The following is a 15,882-nucleotide window of genomic DNA, read 5'->3' as shown; positions in this document are numbered from 1 at the left end:
CGGAAGAGTTGTACACATGCCTCTAGATGGGATTTAGAGGTAGACTTTTTACATACAAATGGCATGAAAACAACAGCAGTACCCGAGCATCAGACCACAAGGGTCAAACTGAAACTGCGTAAAGGCCCCCTTTTATTACTTACACAGTTTTTATACAGACTTGTAGCTTTTTACACTGTGGTGAAACTTGCACATAACACTTTGTAGTAATTTAGCATGCACTGGCACTTGTGGTTTTATTGTCGTAAGGTTTACAATACCGATGTTTACATTTGATGAATTGTACGTGCACCAGCATTTTAGATCTGCCTGTACTTTACCAATAGATTTACCACCCGAATCAAGGCCACAATCCAGTAATAGAATGTATGTTTTAGAGAGAGAGAATCCAGGTGACTTGAGGCAAAAACTGGTAACACCACCCAGGGGGTTTGGGATAGGTATAGGCAGTAAAACAATGGAATTTTAAATATTGTAAAGTTTCAGCTGCTGCTAAATTTGATAAAATTTCTTTGGTTGCATGGTTTTATGATCTTACATTGGGAAAATCCTTAGAGGATTTTTAGGTATTTATACCTGGATGCTATTTTTAACCATAAACCTATTTATGTAAAAGGAGAGTATTTTTTCTATGTTTACGGTTACCTTACAAAATGTTGCACGTGACTTTAAGGAAACGTTAAAAAAATGGTTTCAAAGGCAAACCTCTAACTGTGATGCGTGCCATGTGATCAAGGCCGTCCGGGGTGGAAACGCGTCATGGCTGCTGTTTAAGAGAGCGAAATAAAAACATCTTACCTACTCCTAATTGTGGTCCATGCTCCAGTTATATATATATATATATATATATATATACCTGACTTAATGAACTCTGGGAGTTGCAGTTTACATCTGCTGCAACTGGTACACAAGTAAGAAAACTGGGTGGAGCGTGTTCCCACCAATGGGAAAGGTGGAGGTGATTGAAAAACGTGGGTGTGGGAGCAACCTCGACATAAAGGCATCCGAAGAAGGCCGTGAAGGCCGAAATGCATCATGCCAATTCCAATCCGAATAAAGAGCTTCCTGCAGTATTTCCCTGTGTGGCCTCTGCTTCTCAGGATAGGAGGAGTTGTTTGGTGATATTACACGCGTCGGCCAGTGGCACGTTAAAGGGGTCCCGTTCTGAAAGCTGGCCGGGTCTTTACTGGTTTCTGCAGCTGCTGCTGTTTTTGTCATTTTTCCAAGGTATTGGATCAGACCCGGCCCGCTTCACAGCGCAAGCAATGCAAGGGCGGCTGCAAGCAGTTTGTGACTACACGAAGAGACAGGATACATTGTTCTTCCCGCCCCTGCCCGGCGGACACTTGAATGTTGGGGCTAGAACGTATGGGGACTCGAGGAAGCCTTCGGATTGCACATCAATCAGGAATTTTACATTTGGCCACATCACGGTTTTTCCTGCACTACGCCAGCTCAAAGAGGCATTACATTTTAAAACCCGTGCAATACCTACCTGACTTAATGAACTCTAGGAGTTGCAGTTTACATCTGCTGCAACTGGTACAAAAGTAAGAAAACAGGGTGGAGCGTGTTCCCACCAATGGGAAAGGTGCAGGTGATTGAAAAACGTGGGTGTGGGAGCAACCTGGACATAAAGGAATCAGAAGAAGGCCGTGAAAGCCGAAATGCATCATGCCAATTCCAATCCGAATAGAGAGCTTCCTGCAGTATTTTCCCGCTTGGCCTCTGCTTCTCAGGATAGGAGGAGTTGTTTGGTGATATTACATGCTTCGACCAGAGGCGCGTTACAGGGGCCCGTTCTGAAAGCTGGCTGGGTCTTTACTGGTTTCTGCAGCTGCTGCTGTTTTCGTCATTTTTCCAAGGTATTGGATCAGACCCGGCCTGCCGCACAGCGCCAGCAATGCAAGGGCAGCTGCAAGCAGTTCATGACTACACGAAGAGACAGGATACATTGTTCTTCCTGCCCCTGCCCGGCGGACACTTGAATGTTGGGGCTAGAACGTATGGGGACTCGAGGAAGCCTTCGGATTGCACATCAATCAGGAATTTTACATTTGGCCACATCACGGTGTTTCCTGCACTATGCCGGCTCAAAGAGGCATTACATTTTAAAACCCGTGCAATACCTACCTGACTTAATGAACTCTGGGAGTTGCAGTTTACATCTGCTGCTACTGGTACACAAGTAAGAAAACTGGGTGGAGCGTGTTCCCACCAATGGGAAAGGTGCAGGTGATTGAAAAACGTGGATGTGGGAGCAACCTGGACATAAAGGCATGCGAAGAAGGCCGTGAAGGCCGAAATGCATCATGCCAATTCCAATCCGAATAAAGAGCTTCCTGCAGTATTTCCCCGTGTGGCCCCTGCTTCTCAGGATAGGAGGAGTTGTTTGGTGATATTACACGCGTCGGCCAGTGGTGCGTTACAGGGGTCCCGTTCTGAAAGCTGGCCGGGTCTTTACTGGTTTCTGCAGCTGCTGCTGTTTTTGTCATTTTTCCAAGGTATTGGATCAGACCCGGCTCGCCTCACAGCGCAAGCAATGCAAGGGCGGCTGCAAGCAGTTTGTGACTACACGAAGAGACAGGATACATTGTTCTTCCCGCCCCTGCCCGGCGGACACTTGAATGTTGGGGCTAGAAAGTATGGGGACTCGAGGAAGCCTTCGGATTGCACATCAATCAGGAATTTTACATTTGGCCACATCACGGTTTTTCCTGCACTACGCCAGCTCAAAGAGGCATTACATTTTAAAACCCGTGCAATACCTACCTGACTTAATGAACTCTGGGAGTTGCAGTTTACATCTGCTGCAACTGGTACACAAGTAAGAAAACTGGGTGGAGCGTGTTCCCACCAATGGGAAAGGTGCAGGTGATTGAAAAACGTGGATGTGGGAGCAACCTGGACATAAAGGCATCCGAAGAAGGCCGTGAAGGCCGAAATGCATCATGCCAATTCCAATCCGAATAAAGAGCTTCCTGCAGTATTTCCCCGTGTGGCCTCTGGTTATCAGGATAGGAGGAGCTGTTTGGTGATATTACACGCGTCGGCCAGTGACGCGTTACAGGAGCCTCGTTCTGAAAGCTGGACTTTACTGGTTTCTGCAGCTGCTGCTGTTTTCGTCATTTTTCCAAGGTATTGGATCAGACCCAGCACGCCTCACAGAGCAAGCAATGCAAGGGCGGCTGCAATCAGTTTGTAACTACACGATGAGACAGGATACATTGTTCTTCCTGTCCCTGCCCGGCGGACACTTGAATGTTGGGGCTAGAATGTATGGGGACACATCAATCAGGAATTTTACATTTGGCCACATCACGGTTTTCCCTGCACTACGCCAGCTCAACGAGGCATTACATTTTAAAACCCGTGCAATACCTACCTGACTTAATGAACTCTGGGAGTTGCAGTTTACATCTGCTGCAACTGGTACACAAGTAAAAAAACTGGGTGGAGCGTGTTCTCACCAATGGGAAAGGTGCAGGTGATTGGAAAACGTGGGTGTGGGAGCAACCTGGACATAAAGGCATCAGAAGAAGGCCGTGAAGGCCAAAATGCATCATGCCAATTCCAATCCGAATAAAGAGCTTCCTGCAGTACTTCCCCTTGTGGCCTCTGCTTCTCAGGATAGGAGGAGTCGTTTGGTGATTTATATATATCAATTCAACGAGTTTGCCCCTATGGAATCGCAACACACAAGGAGTTTTGAATCCATTTATTGTTGCAGGTAAGTTTAGAGAGTCAGCTCCTTCCTCAAATGAAAATGAATGCCAAACGTGTTTCGGGCGGCATCTCCGCCCTTGATCACTGGATTACAAAAGTCTCGGCTCATGCGGACCTCCTGATAAAGCTGCCAGGTCCCGCCCTTATAGGCGTGCCAAAAGCTTCCTGGACCTCGTAGTTCCACAAGTGTTATTCCCCAAGTGGGTGCCGTGAACAAATGTAAAATTGAAATATAGTTAAGTATTACCCATGTGGGTTATTTGATGGCTGGAGACTGTAATTCTGCAAACAATGCTGGCCCACAACTCAGGACTCCATGTCCGCTGCAGCTTCGGAATTTTCCGGTGCTGGAGGTCCGCTCAATCGAGCGGCGGGGCGTTTCCGCGGCTGGGCCAGCCGCTATACAAATATATATCAGATATCAAACAACTGTTGTCAATCATGAAATGAAAGTAATGTGTCTTTGATTGAGAAACAAATGGCAAATGCCCGGACGAATTTGGTGTGACTTTAACCTACCAGTATTTTGTTTATTTCTATTTTTGTCACATGGTGCACACAAACTCAGTTAAAAGAAGGGCATTATGGGAAATATTTCTGATGTGAACAAGGGCAACTGCCCGAAACGCGTCGTCTGCCACGCTGCTGTAAACTTTATCGGAATAAATTACCTTTGCCAGCATTCTTGGGATTCGTTGGTCTTTCTGTGAGTTGTCACTGAGACGTTGGTGATTTCAGAATTGGCCTCTTGCTGCTGATTTAAATTGCGGAGGGTGGTTGCCTCCGCCACGAATCCACTCCCCTTAAGATGTCCGTGGGTTTCAAACAGTTCTTTGTTTGTCTGTGGTAACAGAATTCCGCCACGGACCCTGCCTGCAATCACCACCCCCCGCATCGCTTTCACCGCATTGGAAAACGCCATAACGGAAAACGCCGAGACGGGCTTCAACCGCGAAGTGAGACATCAGCGGCAAAGCCGAGGCGTTTGCGTTGCAAATCAACAACAACGCGGTGAGTGTGGTGCTCTAAAACAGGCGGCGGGGAGGACATTGGCATTAAGAGCGAATACAATTATAACTTAGTTTGCACTTGGAAAATACAAACTCCGTAATAGAAAGTAATACAGCAGAGCGTTGGCAGCTGATATGTCGGACGAGACGGTAAAAGAAAGGGAAATGGCCTCATTGGAGCTTTTCCAAAATTTGCCGAATGTTTCAAAAAAAGGAGCAACCGCAGGGACCTCTTCAAGTGCACAATCAGCTCCCATTTCGAATGAGGCACAAATAAATATCATGAAACGTATGGAGAAATGCATGAAAAATGAATGCACAAAGTGGTGGGAACACAAATCACTTTCAATGTATGTAGCTGAAGGTCGGGTCCCACGTGGGCTGAGAATTCTTTTAGCACCGAGCTACGACCATCCACACTCAGATATGTTAAAGGAGTGGGGATTAACCAACTTGGAATCTTCAACAAGATTGATTAAATTATTAATAAAATATGCGGAAATCGATCGTCTGCAGTTGTTAAAAGACATGGAGAGTCTAAATGAGGAATTGACAAAATTTGAGCCTAATGAACTAATTCCAAAGTTAAAAAAGGAAACACAGGAACACCTAAAAGTACATGAGGATAATATAAAAACGAGAAAAGAATGGAAATTTGCACGTGACAAGGACGATTTTGAGAATGGAAAAATATATACATTTGCACGCAAGTTTGACAATGCTAAACGCCTGAAAACTAACCAAAAAGTTCCACCAGCAGGTACCACATTAATAACAGAAGGTGGCACCAGTGGCATAATGCAAGATATGGAACCCGGGGCCAGTGAGACAGAATCTAACAGCAGCAAGACTAGTAGTCTGTACTCAGATGAGGACCCCATGGGAGCATCAGGCACATCAGAACCCCATTGTGTACTAAATGTAGGCGAAGAAGTTGATTTTTTAGTCAGCGCCCGCCTGCAAAGTCTGCGTTCGCACAATCGGCAAACGCAGAATCAAAAAGGACAAGAACCAACAGGAACCGCAAACAACGCCGGAAAAAACACACAGCAAAACAGCAACAAAAAGAAAAAGCAATTCTGGCGCAAAAACAAAAAACAATAGGGACAAAAAGTAAGACTATTGTTAACCTATCAACGGCAGTATTAACAACAGCAGAGGAACAGCTACTAAGTTTAGGTCTCACCTATTTTCCAGTAACAGACTTTAGTTATACCTCCACCAGAGTTGATGTTTTCAGATATATTCGAAAATTAAAACTGCGAAAGTTTTTTAACATAAAAGAAGGGCTCAACGAAGTTGAAAGTATTACTAATAGTGCACCCACCACAGTGTTGGAGGCGCGGGACACAAGAGGACTTCTCACTCTACAACAATTGGGTAAGTCTTCTAATGTTACTGAAGTTGAGACTAACATATCTACCCAACAAGAGTTAAGAGATGCAGCAATATATCAAATTGGAGCAGGCGCCAGCCCATTCAAACCAGCCTCCAACTTTATTCCTACCATGCCAAAAGATGCTATCGATGCTTTTTACGGTGTAGTGACAGAAGATCTCAAGACTCTGTATCAACAAGTCAAACATCGAAAGAGAATCAAAACTTCCAAGGAACTAGAATACTGGGCTTTAGTCACTAAACTGAAAAATGATCATCAAAATATTGTGTGCAGTTCAGACAAGGGTGGCAACATAGTCATCTGGCCCAAGCACAATACATTGAAGAAGCTAACAGACAATTGTCTGACACAGTCTGTTATGCTAAGACTAGTATCAAAGAATATGACTTGGCCAGAGAACAATTAAAGAAACTCCTTTTCATATATAAGAGGGAAGGACTGATCTCTGGCGAGGAGTACAAATTTCTTCATGTGGAACAACCAGTTTTGCCAGATTTTATTTGATTCCCAAAATACATAAGTGCAGGTCTCCAGTTCCGGGAAGACCGATCATCTCGGCCATAGACAGTGTGACGGAACACCTAGCACAATATACGGACTATTTTCTACAGTCTCTTGTTACAGACCTGCCAACTTACATAAGGGACACAGGCCACTTTTTACAAAAACTAAAAAACATTGCATGGACAGAGGATTGTATATTGGTTACGTTAGATATCGAAGCCCTGTATACCAGCATTGACCATCATAAAGGGCTGGAGGCACTGGAACATTTCCTGGGTACACAACCAGTGCACTGTTACAATCATAATAAGATGCTTAGTGAATTTGTGAGCTGGTGTTTATACCATAACTACTTCTTGTTTGGTAACGATATCTACGTACAGAAAAGGGGTGTGGCCATGGGGGCCTGCTTCTCACCCAGCTACGCGTGTCTTTACGTTGGCTGGTGGGAGAAGCGGGTCCTCATGGGGACACATCATGCAATGTTTAAAGCTAATGTGGTTATGTGGGTTCGTTTTATTGACGACGTGTTTTTAATTTGGAAAGGAAATGAAGAGGGTGTGAAAGAATTCATTATGACATTGACCAATAATGAGGATAATCTTTGATTCACACACAATACCAGTAAGACTGTTGTGGATTTTTTAGATGTCAGAATCTTTCAAAAATCAGGGCAATTAGTCACCACCCTCCATAGAAAGGACACGTCAGGAAACACAACCCTGCATGCCACTAGTGCCCATCCCCGCCATGTCATTGACAATATCCCCTTTGGCGAGCTCCTCCGTTTGAAAAGAATCTGTAGCAATGAAGAAGAACTCAAAGTGTGCACAGCTGAAGCACTAGACAGATTCAGGGAGCAAGGATATAAAGAAAAGATACTTAAAAGAGCGGTAAATAAAATGCAAACAAGATCTAGAGAAACCCTTTTCAAACCAGTAACATCAAATATGGCTACCAAAGTGGATTCGGCTGAATCCACTATCAGATTTATTACTGCATACAGTGGCCAGGGTAGAAAAATCCGGTCCATTTTATGCAAAAGTTGGCCCATATTAAAAACTGATGCGGTGTTATCTCAGTATTTACCTGCTCGGCCTGACATTCTGTTTCAATGGGGACCCTCGTTACGGACACATATCTCCAATCCCTGCCCTGAACAGTCTAAAAAGAAAAATTGGTTTCCACCCCGGTTGGGGTTCTACAAATATAGCAGTTGCAGGGCTTGCAAATTCGGAGTTAACACTCAATACTATAATACTCCATTCAGCCCAGTACCTTTGCCAATCAGAGGAAATTACGGGTGCAAGACAGAGTATGCTGTTTACGTCCTGGCATGCACCTGCGGCCTGAGATACGTGGGAAGCAGCAAGCTTCCTGTGCATGCCAGGATATTGCAGCATATTTGAGCAATCGTTAACAATGACAGCTCCTACCCGGTGGCTAGACACTTTAAAAGTGTACATGGCAACAATCTCAAGTGTCTAAGCTACTATGTTCTGATATCAGGGCCTAAACCCAGAAGGGGAGGAGACCGGGATAGGATGCTGCGGCAATTGGAGTCCAAAATGATATTAGAATTGGATTCCAAGGTACCCAAGGGGCCTAATACTACGGAGGATCTGTATTCATTTTTATAAAACTGTCATATGTTGATCTATACAAGCCCCGTAGTGAGTGAATTTGTTAGCACCTTCCTAACATTAGGTATTGGTAGGTAATTGCTTCAATTATAACCTTCCATTACTGGTCGAAATTACTATCAGTCTTAGTCCGACACCCAGAAAAAATATTTTTTTGTTCTTTTTTTTTTAGATTATTTGAAGCAGTGATGGATCAATGATCCTCCTGCGGATATCTAATTACACTTTTAATACACATTACAAGTAGGTGAATATAGTCATTAGAGTAGGGGTTGCCATCCAACAACAATGTCCCCAATGTTTGGGTAGTTGACATATATAAAAAATCAGCATGATTGAAACTAAATGGATAAGTAGGATTCTAAACAGTGCTTTATCGTTTTGCGTCATATTGCACATTTGAGTGTTAAGTTTACATTACCATTGCTTTGCACTTTAATAATGATATAATCACATTGATGACATTAGAAGGTTTTTAAGTATGTATACCATTACTTTTTAACCATGAATTATTATGTGAAATGATATATTTATATATTTTTTATATACATATTTATTGAATTTTTTTTTATCTATGTATATTATTAAAGATGATGTATATCGGGATTGCATTATATTTGCGGTTTGCACATGCGTAATTGCACAGGCATAACGCACTTTATAGAAAATGGTTTAGAATGAACCTATATGAATATGCATTTATGCAGATATCAAACAACTGTTGTCAATCATGAAATGAAAGTAATGTGTCTATGATTGAGAAAGAAATGGCAAATGCCCCGGACGAATTTGGTGTGACTTTAACCTACCAGTATTTTGTTTTTTCTATTTTTGTCACATGGTGCACACAAACTCAGTTAAAAGAAGGGCATTATGGGAAATATTTCTGATGTGAACAAGGGCAACTGCCCGAAACGCGTCGTCTGCCACGCTGCTGTAAACTTTATCGGAATAAATTACCTTTGCCAGCATTCTTGGGATTCGTTGGTCTTTCTGTGAGTTGTCACAGACGTTGGTGATATCAGAATTGGCCTCTTGCTGCTGATATATATCTATATATATATATATCTATATATATATATATAGATATATATATATATAAATCTTGTGTGTTCCCAAGGTTAGGTGGAGAGCACACTACAACACCTGCGACACTCTGAATCTGCTAACTTCAAATGTAGCAACATTTTTAAGCAGAGAATTAGAATAGTGCCATCTACCCTGAGCTAGAAAGGCACAGAGAGACCGATTTAGACCTGGCCTATGGGTTAATCCATCACAAAGGTGACAGATATACTGTCTGCTGAAATAATATACTATGGGGTTTATATTTCGGCAGACGGGATATCCGTCACCAGTGTGACAGGGTAACCTGTCTGCCAAGAATAAATCAGGCCCAAAGTATTTTGCCATTTCTACAGCAAAGTCTTTAAGACTAGGATTATCACAATGCCATCCATGCAGAGCTGTAAAATGACAAAAGCCTTTTACCACTCGAGCAACATATATATATGTATATATATATATATATATATATTCACTGAAAAAACCATAGGTTAGAGACCATATATAGTTAGCTGGACATTTTATTGACATAAAACCAATGAAATTCCATATATAGTTAGTTGCACTAACTATATATCGCGCACCCGCAATCCACTGCTGATGATGTCACATATTACATCATTCATGACATGGTCAGTGACATCACTGATGACATCACTGATGACATCTCAAATGACATCACTGATGACATCACTGATGACATCTCAAATGACATCACTGATGACATCATCTAGTGTCTGTGTGTTTTTGTAAAGTTTAAATATGTTTTACATATTGAAGAATGAGTGGATGTATGGAAGACTGAGTGTGTGTGTGGCTGGCTGGGAGGTGTGTGACTCTGTGCATATCAATGTGTACTTGTATCAGTGATTGTATAAGAGAGTAAGTAGGTGTTAGTATATGTGTGAAAAGTATGGTGTTCTGTGTTTAACTGTATAGATGAGGAAATCGAAGTGTGATTGATTCTTCACAGGACTGACTAGGTGTATGAGTGCATATGATAGTGTTGTAATAATGAGTGACTGTATGTATGAGTGATTGTATGGGTGAATGAGTGAATGTGTGTGTAGACGTAGGAATCAGTGAGTGCGTATGGAGTAACTGGTATTGGTGTGTCATGATGTCATCAGTGATGTCATTTGAGATGTCATCAGTGATGTCATTTGAGATGTCATCAGTGATGTCATCAGTGATGTCACTGAAGTATGGTGTTCTGTGTTTAACTGTATAGATGAGGAAATGGAAGTGTGATTGATTCTTTACAGGACTGACTAGGTGTGTGAGTAACTCCATGGATGAGTGGCAGTGTGTGAGTGTCTGCATAGGTGTATGAGTGCATATAATAGTGTTGTAATAATGAGTGACTGTATGTATGAGTTATTGTATGGGTGAATGAGTGAATGTGTGTGTAGACGTAGGAATCAGTGAGTGCGTATGTAGTAACTGGTATTTGTGTGTCATGATGTCATCAGTGATGTCATTTGAGATATCAGTGATGTCATCAGTGATGTCATTTGAGATGTCATCAGTGATGTCATCAGTGATGTCACTGACCATGTCATGAATGATGTAATATGTGACATCATCAGCAGTGGATTGCGGGTGCGCGATATATAGTTAGTGCAACTAACTATATATGGAATTTCATTGGTTTTATGTCAATAAAATGTCCAGCTAACTATATATGGTCTCTAACCTATGGTTTTTTCAGTGAATTTTCAAGGTTTTGTAAATGCAAATTCCTAACTATATATGGTCTATAACCTATGGTTTTTTCAGTGAATTTCATTGGTTTTTTAAAAGCTAATATCTATAGCTGTAAAATATATTCTTTATTACGTGACGTATCACGTAGCCACGTAAGACGCCTCATGACGCGTCGCATAACCGTGACGTATCGGCTCTGCAGCGCAAACAAAACCCGTAACGTAAGCGTGCCGGAGCACGCTTACAGATATATATATTTGTTTTAACCTTATTAGACAAAATCCACACGTGCACATATCTTGAGGCCTTGCAAAGGCACATCAAACAAACAGTCCCTACAATTTTGCCAAGTTTGCTGGAAATCTATTCCCTTAATTTTTTTTTTACTGTTTCTCTTGGTTTTCCCCTTGTTACGCTTACCGGGACGCTACCCGGTACTCGAACCGGACGCTCCAAAAACACAAGATGGCGGACTCCCGTTACGCTGCCGGTTAGCTGCCCGGTTCGCGTACCGGGAAGCGCCTCTACCGCGAAAAATCGCGGGGGACTTTAATATCCCCCTCATCAATCCTAGGGGGTCAGGAGGGGTTTACCTTGCCCCCTTTCCTTCATTTCCCCCTTCTTTTTTCACCACATCTTGTCTCTCGAACCTACCGAGAGACAAGATGGCGGCCGCTCCGGACTGTTTACAATGTTGACAGCTACGCTGCCGGTTAGCTGCCCGGTTAGCTGCCCGGTGAGCTGCCCGGTTCGCGTACCGGGACGCGCCTCTACGGCGTAAAATCGCAAAAAAAATGTTTTTTTTATTTTTTGCCCCGCGGGGCACTTTAATATCCCCCTCATCAATCCTAGGGGGTCAGGAGTGGTCTACCTTGCCCCCTTTCCTTCATTTCCCCCTTCGCTTTTCACCACATCTTGTCTCTCGATCGTACCGAGAGACAAGATGGCGGCCGCTCCGGACTGTTTAGAATGTTGACAGACACCGGAGAGCCAATCAGCTTCGCTTCGCGAAGTTCCGTTACGCGTCAGGTACGCGAACCGGGGCGCTAACTGGAGCGCTGTCACAGATATATATATTTTTTTAAACGTTAATTTCTCAAAATCCACTAGAGCACATATATTGAGACATAGCAAAGGCACGTCGGGCAAACCATATCTACAATTTTGCCAAGTTTCATGTAAATCTATTCAGCCGTTCGAGCTAAAAGTGAGTCCAACCGCCCTATGGAAAAATTAATGGGAAAAACGCGTTTTGGGACCCCCCTTTTTTCTCGGCCCCCCCTAGACGAAACCCCCCCAAATTTTCAGGGGCTGCTCAGAAACAAAATGTGCCATTTTCCTGAAAATTTCAGCCAATTCCGTCCACAAACGCCAAAGTTATTAGACATAGAATTTTCAGAAATCCCATAGAGAAAAAATCCTAACTATATATACCCACTGGCTATCGCCAGTAGGTAATATACATATATAAACATATATAATCTGCATATCTATATAAATATAAATGCATGCATACATATACATATATGCATACATATGCATGTTATTTACATGAAAGTTTTAAAAACACTAATAAAAGCAAAGCTAAAAAGCCACCTCATTACAAACAGAATGGCTTTAACTTAAACGAGGGCGAGATCTATTGCATTTTCAATGCTTGTTTACTTTGGTTCTATCAAGAAGGCATTCAGATGTGTCACACATTTGCCATAAATTCTGAATGTTAGCACTCTAGTTGCTCATTAGATCACTGTAGTAAAGCTAGTGCTCACCAGGGAAGTCTGCTGCTAATCATGGTTTGCAGCCATTTTCCCGCATTTTTTATCCCGCAGACTTTCAGTCCGCATACCATTATCCCGCAAGGTCATTGACCTCGCATACCATTATCCCGCATTTTTTCAAAACGCATGTGCATTTATCGCGCATGCCTTTACAAAGAATTACGTTTTAAAGGCATGTATGGTAAATGCATTTGCGTTGTGAAAACCACGATGACGAGAGAGGTAAGTGGGTTTGTGTTAATTTTTTCGTGGGTTAGTGATTGTGTAGTGTAGTGTAGTGTTGTGTAGTGTAGTGTTGTGTTAGTGTAGTGTAGAGTTGTGGTGGTTGTTTAGTGTAGGGTCATGCTGGGGGTAGTGTTTTAGGGTTTAGGGTTGTGTTGTAGTGTTTGCGTAGTGTAGGGTCATGCTGGGGGTAGTGTTTTAGGGTTTAGGGTAGTGTTGTAGTGTTTGCGTAGTGTAGGGTCATGCTGGGGGTAGTGTTTTAGGGTTTATAGTTGTGTTGTAGTGTTTGCGTAGTGTAGGGTCATGCTGAGGCTAGTGTTTTAGGGTTTAGGGTAGTGTTGTAGTGTTTGCGTAGTGTAGGGTCATGCTGGGCGTAGTGTTTTAGGGTTTAGGATAGTGTTGTAGTGTTTGCGTAGTGTAGGGTCATGCTGGGGGTAGTGTTTTAGGGTTTTGGGTAGTGTTGTAGTGTTTGCGTAGTGTAGGGTCATGCTGGGGTGTAGTATTTTAGGGATTAGGGTAGTGTTGTAGTGTTTGCGTAGTGTAGGGTCATGCTGGGGGTAGTGTTTTAGGGTTTTGGGTAGTGTTGTAGTGTTTGCGTAGTGTAGGGTCATGCTGGGGGTAGTGTTTTAGGGTTTTGGGTAGTGTTGTAGTGTTTGCGTAGTGTAGGGTCATGCTGGGGTGTAGTGTTTTAGGGTTTTGGGTAGTGTTGTAGTGTTTGCGTAGTGTAGGGTCATGCTGGGGTGTAGTGTTTTAGTGTTTTGGGTAGTGTTGTAGTGTTTGCGTAGTGTAGGGTCATGCTGGGGGTAGTGTTTTAGGGTTTTGGGTAGTGTTGTAGTGTGTGTAGTGTAGGGTCATGCTGGGGGTAGTGTTTTAGGGTTTTACGTAGTGTTGTAGTGTTTGCGTAGTGTAGGGTCATGCTGGGGGGTAGTGTTTTAGGGTTTTGGGTAGTGTTGTAGTGTTTGCGTAGTGTAGGGTCATGCTGGGGGTAGTGTTTTAGGGTTTTGGGTAGTGTTGTAGTGTTTGCGTAGTGTAGGGTCATGCTGGGGGTAGTGTTTTAGGGTTTAGGGTAGTGTTGTAGTGTTTGCGTAGTGTAGGGTCATGCTGGGGGTAGTGTTTTAGGGTTTAAGGTAGTGTTGTAGTGTTTGCGTAGTGTAGGGTCATGCTGGGGGTAGTGTTTTAGTGTTTAGGGTAGTGTTGTAGTGTTTGCGTAGTGTAGGGTCATGCTGGGGGTAGTGTTTTAGGGTTTAGGGTAGTGTTGTAGTGTTTGCGTAGTGTAGGGTCATGCTGGGGGTAGTGTTTTAGGGTTTAGGGTAGTGTTGTAGTGTTTGCGTAGTGTAGGGTCATTCTGGGGTGTAGTGTTTTAGGGTTTTGGGTAGTGTTGTAGTGTTTGCATAGTGTAGGGTCATGCTGGGGGTAGTGTTTTAGGGTTTAGGGTAGTGTTGTAGTGTTTGCGTAGTGTAGGGTCATGCTGGGGTGTAGTGTTTTAGGGTTTTGGGTAGTGTTGTAGTGTTTGCGTAGTGTAGGGTCATGCTGGGGGTAGTGTTTTAGGGTTTAGGGTAGTGTTGTAGTGTTTGCGTAGTGTAGGGTCATGCTGGGGGTAGTGTTTTAGGGTTTAGGGTTGTGTTGTAGTGTTTGCGTAGTGTAGGGTCATGCTGGGGGTAGTGTTTTAGGGTTTAGGGTTGTGTTGTAGTGTTTGTGTAGTGTAGGGTCATGCTGGGGATAGTGTTTTAGGGTTTAGGGTAGTGTTGTAGTGTTTGCGTAGTGTAGGGTCATGCTGGGGTGTAGTGTTTTAGGGTTTTGGGTAGTGTTGTAGTGTTTGCGTAGTGTAGGGTCATGCTGGGGTAGTGTTTTAGGGTTTAGGGTAGTGTTGTAGTGTTTGTGTAGTGTAGGGTCATGCTGGGGGTAGTGTTTTAGGGTTTAGGGTAGTGTTGTACTGTTTGTGTAGTGTAGGGTCATGCTGGGGGTAGTGTTTTAGGGTTTAGGGTAGTTTAGTTGTTTAGTGTATGCTAAAGGCATATTCGTTCCAAAAGTTTTCGTTATTTTAATTTGCGGCCTAATAGTACATGCGGGATTTTTTTTGCGGACTGATGGTATGCGGGATTTCGTCATATATTCGCTAATCATACTTTCTATGGCAAAATGAACCCCCTCATTTTGTTCCTTTTTAAATTAAATGTTTTAAGAGTTACCACTTTATTCCAATCAAGATGGCTTCAGGTGTGCCATACCTTTGTAATAAGTAGGACTGTTAGCACTCTAGTTGTTCTTTAGAACACTCAGGGACATTCTGTCATTGGGCTATAGTTGGGCTACATCTGGCTGATATTTGGGCTACATTTGTTTTTTTTGTCTCTGGTGGCCATCTTTGGGCTACATTGGGCTACATTGGGCTACATTTGGGCTCCAACATATATATAGCCCAATGTAGCCCAATATATATTTTTCAAAGTTAATTTTCGTAAAAACCACTGGAGCCTATATCTTGAGACATAGCAAAGGCACATCGGGCTACCAGTCCCTACAATTTTGCCAAGTTTGGTGTAAATCCATTCAACCGTTCAGGCTAAAAGTGAGGCCAACCGCCCTATGGAAAATTGCATGGGAAAAACACGTTTTGGGACCCCCCTTTTTTCTCGGCCCACCCTTGACGAAACCCCCCCAAATTTTCAGGGGCTGCTCAGAAACAAAATGTTCAATTTTCCTGAAAATGTCAGCCAATTCTGTCCTCAAGCGCCAAAGTTATTCGACATAGAATTTTCAAAAATCCCATAGGAAAAAAATCTTAACTATATATACCTACTGGCTATCGCCAGTAGGTAATATAT

General features: G+C 43.0%; 1 protein-coding gene across 5 annotated transcripts in view; it reads right to left on the bottom strand.

Annotated features, from left to right (window-relative positions):
* The window catches only part of LOC144773613 (transient receptor potential cation channel subfamily M member 2-like), a 1,994,366-nt gene that overhangs the window by 967,642 nt on the left and 1,010,842 nt on the right, over positions 1–15,882 (bottom strand). The window lies entirely within an intron of this gene.

This window comes from Lissotriton helveticus, chromosome 8 (genome assembly GCF_964261635.1).
Source record: "Lissotriton helveticus chromosome 8, aLisHel1.1, whole genome shotgun sequence".
In the NCBI taxonomy this organism is placed as follows: Eukaryota; Metazoa; Chordata; class Amphibia; order Caudata; family Salamandridae; genus Lissotriton; species Lissotriton helveticus.
This window is presented reverse-complemented; position numbering and strand designations above follow the sequence as displayed.